The sequence below is a fragment of the Pteropus alecto genome, unplaced genomic scaffold (assembly GCF_000325575.1).
Source record: "Pteropus alecto unplaced genomic scaffold, ASM32557v1 scaffold3, whole genome shotgun sequence".
Taxonomy (NCBI): Eukaryota; Metazoa; Chordata; class Mammalia; order Chiroptera; family Pteropodidae; genus Pteropus; species Pteropus alecto.
This window is the reverse complement of record NW_006442484.1, coordinates 5,033,392-5,039,643: the sequence shown is the minus strand read 5'-3', so window position 1 is coordinate 5,039,643 and position 6,252 is coordinate 5,033,392. Positions and strand designations below refer to the sequence as shown.

The following is a 6,252-nucleotide window of genomic DNA, read 5'->3' as shown; positions in this document are numbered from 1 at the left end:
GCATCGGAATGTTTGGTAGAATTCACTGGTGAAGCCATCTGGCCCCAGGCTTTTACTTTTTCATAGATTTTTGATGATTGTTTTAATTTCCATACTACTGATCAGTCTGTTTAGATTTTCCAGATCTTCTTGATTCAGTCTAGGAAGATTGTATTTTTCTAAGTACTGGTCCATTTCTTCTAGGTTATTAAATTTGGTGTCATATACTTTTTCATAGTATTCTTGGATGATCCTTTGTATTTCTGTGATGTCAGTTGTAATATCCCCTCTTTCATCCCTGATTTTGTTAATTTGTGTCCTTTCTCTTTTTTCTTTAGTGAGTCTAGCCAGGGGCTTGTCAATTTTATTAACCTTCTCAAAGAACCAGCTCTTTGTTGCATTTATTTTTTCTATTGTTTTTTGTTTTGTTTTGTTTTTATTTTCATTTATTTCTGCTCTAATTTTGATTTTTTTCCTTCTGCTGACTTTAGGCTTCATTTGTTCTTCTTTTTCTAGTTTTTTAAGATTAAGCGTTAGGTTGTTTATTTGGGCTCATTCTTGTTTTTGGAGATAGACCTGTAATGATATGAACTTTCCTCTCATGATCGCTTTTGCCGTGTCCCAAAGGTTTTGATATGTTGTACTATCATTATCATTTGTTTCTATGTATCTCTTGATTTCTCTTTTTATTTCTTCTCTGACCCATTATCTTCAGTAGCATGTTGTTTAATCCCAATATATTTGTTGTTCTTCCAGATTTCTTCTTGCAGTTGATCTCAAATTTCAAAGAATTATCAGAGAATATGGTTGGTATGATTTCAACTCTCTTATATTTGTTGAGGCTATCTCTGTGTAACAGTATGTGGTCAATCCTTGAGAATGTTTTATGTGCACTAGAGAAGAATGTATAAGCAGCTGTTGTGAGATGGAAGGCTCTGGAAATGTCAATTATGTTCAGTTGGTCTAAAGTGTCATTTAAAGATGTTATTTCCGTATTGGTTTTCTGTTTGGATTATCTGTCCACAGCTGACAGTCGTGTATTAGGTCCCCTACTACAATAGTGTTTTGGTTTGTTTCTCTGTTTAGTTCTGTTAGTAATTGCTTTACGTATTTTGGGGCTCCCTGATTGGGAGCATAGATATTAATAAGTGTTCTGTTTTCTTGGTGCGTGATTTCCTTTATTATTATGAAGTGTCCTTCAGTATTTTTCTTTACCTTTTTTATTTTGGACATTATCCAAGTTGAAATTTGGACACTGAGTCTGAATGAGAAAGCTACTTAGAGCGGTGGAAACTGTAGGCACCATTTCACTGTATTGTTGCAAAATACTGGGTCATTGTGAGCGTAACTCTAAATGACTTCAGCTGGGACTCCCGCAGTATTCTTGTATGCAGACCTTAAGCCCCTATTGTCAGAGGGCATTGCTTACCAGCCAGTGCATCAATGCTGAAATAGTGAAAATAAGAGTTCAAGAGACATGTTTTGAAAACACTTGTTTGAGGGTAGGGGAAGAGGAATAAGGTGGAAGCCACATGAAAATAACTTACCAATCACCAGAGAATCACGTGGAGATCAAGTGAACACCTTGTGAGATTCACATTGAAATCAAGGAAGACCCTACAGGAATCTGATGTCTACCAGGTGACTAGTCTTATTGCAATGGGTGTAGGTTTTCACTTTACTTCTTAGAATGAATGAGGCTTTAGAGTGTGAAACATTTTGCATTCGAGTTTACCTTGTAAATGAGACAGGTGTGGTGTTGTGTTTTAAAACATCCACATAACTTACCCTAGTTCCAGCAGAGGACTGGGTACTGGGCCTTGGACTTCCATCGACTTTTTTACTTTACCAAGAAGGTCTTGTGACCGTGTGTCAAGTCCTTCACCTACAGATCTGATAAGTAAAGTTAGGCTAGATTATGTGGGTCAAGGTCTCCAGTCTACTTCCTGGTAATAGGAGCAAAACCTGGCCATGCTTCCAAACTCCCCAATTGAGTTCTTAAAGAACAGTCCAGGCTTTGTGCCAGGTTTCTTAGTGCCCACACTACCTTCTTTTGTCACGGGAAAGGCGTGGTGCTGTAAGGTATGGTCACCTTTCAATAACTGTCAAAAAGGAAAATTGGTGACATGAGACCAGGTTGTGCTGAATGCACTGTTAAGATGACATAGGGTTGGTGCCACCAGGGCCAGGCTTGGTTTTTATGGGCCTAGGTCTTCAGACTGGACTTTGTTACCTATCGGATGGTCTTGACATTGTGAGCCTGGGGCTTTAACTAATTCCTTTTAGGTGGTCCAGGCTTGGTTCAGATTTCCACAGTCTCCGTTCTATTTTTTTTTTCCCATAAAGAAGGCTTTTACTGTGAGCCTAGGACTCCAGGCAACATTTGTTCACAGAGGACCTGTGGATGAACTGGGCTGGGCCCACACCCTTGGGACCTGTTTGGGACTGTGGGCTACGTCACTCCTTCAGTCTATGTCGGGGAATGTCAGAAGAAATGTTGTGGGCTAATTTCTCATATCTACTCACTGGAAATAGGTATAGGGATTGGAACTGCAAACCAAGGTCTTCCTAATTAGAAATGCAGCCAGGAGACAAGGTTTTAGGTCTCGAGATAAGACTCTCTTACATGAAGGCAGGCTTGCCCTGTGGATTAGGTTCTCCTATCCACTAGTTTTCAGAGAGGATAGGCTTAGGGCCTTGGGTCCCAGTCTCCTTTCTACATCGTTAGGGAAAAGGAAAGATAGGCTTTGTGCCTTGGGCCCGTGTCAACAATCCATAGCATCACAAGGGAAGATGATATAGTGCTCCCTTTGTAGTGATGAGTGCATATCACTTGAGAAAATTCACATACAATTCACATTAAAGTCAATGATCTTTAATTCACCTCTAGTTTTGTTTGCTTGTCAGGAAAACTGCCTTATGGCCATGGAGGCGGTCGCACATTGGCAGCATTGATAATTGAAAGTGAGTGGGCTGTGAGGAAGTGACTGGATAGTGGTGGAAACAATAGACGCTATTTTGCTGTATTGTAGGAAAAATGCTAGGTCATTGTGAGGATATCTGTTGATGGCTGCCTCAGAATTTCTGTATAACAAACCTCAGACTACAAATTCTGAGAAGGACTGGCTTCAAACCACCATAGAAAGAAAACTGAGATACTGACATTGAGGCTGTTCCTTCAACGTGTTCTGAAAAGTCGTGTTTTAACCTAGTAGAGGAAAATGAGGTGGAAGTCATCTGGAAATCTTGTAACAAGAATTAGGGAATCTTCCGATATTCACAAGGCCTTCCTGCGAATTTCACATGACCATCAGGGAAAAGGCCTGAAGGCATCACGGGGAGATCACATGACATTGGGGTGATGGTGTGGCACTCACTTTTGAGTTATCCTTCTACGTTCCTTGGTAAAATTTACATAAGCACTGAGAAAATGAGAGTACCTGTGTAACTTAGAAACCTAAAGATCCTTCAATTGAAAGGTCATGTCTGCATGAAAAGATTCACTTGAGGACAGCGTCGTAGGCTAATAGACAATTGGTGTTAGCTGGCCTTAGGTTTTGTCTATGGTCAGGCAACCTACTTGAACCCAATAGGAGCAGCTGTCGCACATTAACTGCGTTGAAATTTGGAGCCTGAGTCTTATTGACGAAGCTGCTTTAGAGCGGTGGAAAGTGTAGATGCCATTTTGCTATATTGTAGCAAAAATGCTTAACAGCTTCAGGTGGGACTCCTGCACTATTCTTGTATGCGGACCTTAGGCCACTACTGTCCAGAGGGAATTGCTTAATGGCCAATGCATCAATGATGAAAAATTGAAAATAAGAGCTTATGAGATGTGTTTTGATCACACTTGGATGAGGATAAAGGAAGAGGAATAAGGTGGAAGTCACCTGAAAATTATGTAGCAATCGCTAGGGAATCACGCAGATGTTAAGTAAACACCTCACGAGTTTCATGTTGGGATCAAAGAAGACCCCGCAGGAATCTGTTGTCTACCAGGTGACAAGTCTTGTTGCTGTGTGTGTAGGTTTTTACTTTACTTCTTAGAATGAAACAGACTTCAGAATGTGAAATGTTTTGCACTCGAGTTTACCTTTTAAATGAGATGGGCATGTTGTTGTGTTTTCCAACATCTACCCAACTTCCCCTCGTTTGAGCAGAGGTCTGGTTCTAGGGCCATGGACTTCGATTGTCTTTTTTTTTTCCTACCAAGGGCCTTGTTATTGTGTGCCAAATCCTCCGCCTAAGGATCCATTAAGTCAAGTTAGGCTAGATTCTGTGGGTTAATGTCTCCACTCTAATTCCTAGAAATGGGAGCAATGCTTGGCTGTGCTACCAAGCTCCCCAGTCGAGTTCCTTACAAAACAGTTCAGTCTTTATGCCAGGTTTCTTAGTGCCCAGACTTCCTTTTCTCACCAGGGGAAAGGCATGGTGCCGTAAGTTATGGTCACCTTTCAATAATTTTCGAAAGGAAAATCGTGACATGGGACAAGATTGTGCTGAATGTACTGTTAAGATGACACAGGCTTTGTGCCATTGGCCCAAATTTCTATTGTAAATGCTTTAAAGGGAAGACAGTCTTGGAGCCGTGAAATGAGTCCTCCAGTTTTCCTCCTTTTAGGAGATGACAGCTTGGTTCTGTAGGCGAAGGCATCACAAGAGTTTCTGGTAGCAAGTGCCAGGCTGGGTGTTTGTGTGCCTAGGTCTTCATTTTGGAATTTGTCACCAAATGGATTGTCTTGACGTGGTAGGCCTGTGGTAGTCCACTAGTTCCTTTTAGGAGGTACAAGTTCGTTGCAGATTTCCACAGTCTCTATTCTTATTTCTCTTACGTAAAGAAGGTTTTGCTGTGAGCCTACAATGCCAGCCAGGACTTGTGCACAGAGGACAGGCTTGGAACTGTGGGCTCACGCCACCCCTTCAGCCTCTCTCTAGGAAAGATAAATGATATCCTTTGGGCCAATTTCTCAGCTCTAATTCCTGAAAATAGGAAAAGTTATTGGAACTGCAAACAAGATCACCACTCTGGTTCCCGATTAGAAATGCAGGCATGAGACAAGGTCCTAGGTCTCGAGATAAGGTTCTCTTACCTGAAAACAGACTTATCCTGTGGGTTATGTTCTCCTATCTACTAGTTTTTGAAGAGGACAGACTATGCCCTGGGTACCAGTATCCCTTGTACTTTTTGTTTGGATAAGACGGGCTTTGTGCCTTGGGCCCATGTCACCACTCCGTATTCTAACAAGGGAAGGCAGTGTTGCTGGTATAAATGGTGGTCTCTATTTTTCTTAGTTCTGAGATATCAGCATTGTTTGTGTGTCATACACTCCACATAAGTTCTGTTCACATGGGATCCGTTAAGTGTACTATGAGAAGTTATTTTGTCTAGTCTGTTATAAATAGGATGGTCTTGAACTTAGGTGCCAGGGGCTTCACTCTAAATCCTGTTAGGTGTGTCCAGGATAGAAGTCACAGGCCTAAGTCTCCATTCAGATTCTCTTTGCCTAAAGACAGGCTTGTTGCTATGGGCCTAGGACACCACTCCACTTTCATTCAGAGAAGACAAGCTTAAGGAACTTGACTGGGGAGGTTGGAAGCATGGCCAATCATTGCTCCTAAATCCAGGAAGTAGAGTGGAGACCTTGGCCCACAGAATCTAGCCTAACTTTACTTAATGGATCCTTAGGTGGAGGACTTGGTACACAGTAACAAGACCTTCTTGGTAAAAAAAAAAAATGTTGATGGAAGTCCATGGCCCAGGACCCTGTTCTTTGCTGGCACTAGGATAAGTTGTGTGGATATTTGAAAACACAACACCCTGCTGGTCTCATTTACAAGGTAAACGCGAATGCAAAACATTTCACATCTGAAGCCTGGTTCATTCTAAGAAGTAAAGTGAAAACCTACACCCATATCAACAAGACTAGTCACATCGTAGACACCAGATTCCTGTGGGGTCTTCCTTGATTTCAATGTGAATCCCGCGAGGTGTTCACTTGACCTCTGCATGATTCCCTGGTGATTGCTACCTGATTTTCAGGTGACTTCCACCTTATTCCTCTTCCCCTATCCTCAACCAAGGGTTTTCAAAACACATCTCATGAACTCTTATTTTTAATATTTCAGCACTGAGACATTGGTCGATAAACAATTCCCTCTCAGCAGTAGTGGCCTAAGGTCTGCATTCAAAAATAGTGTGGGTGTCCCACCTGAAGCCTTTAAGAGTTATGCTCACAATGACTCAGCATTTTTGCTACAATACAGCAAAATGGC

At 41.6% G+C, this 6,252-nt stretch overlaps 1 pseudogene; it reads right to left on the bottom strand.

The window, feature by feature from the left end:
- The window catches only part of LOC102880188, an 18,272-nt pseudogene extending 12,284 nt beyond the window's left edge, over nucleotides 1-5,988 (bottom strand).
- Between the last annotated feature and the right edge of the window lie 264 nt (nucleotides 5,989-6,252).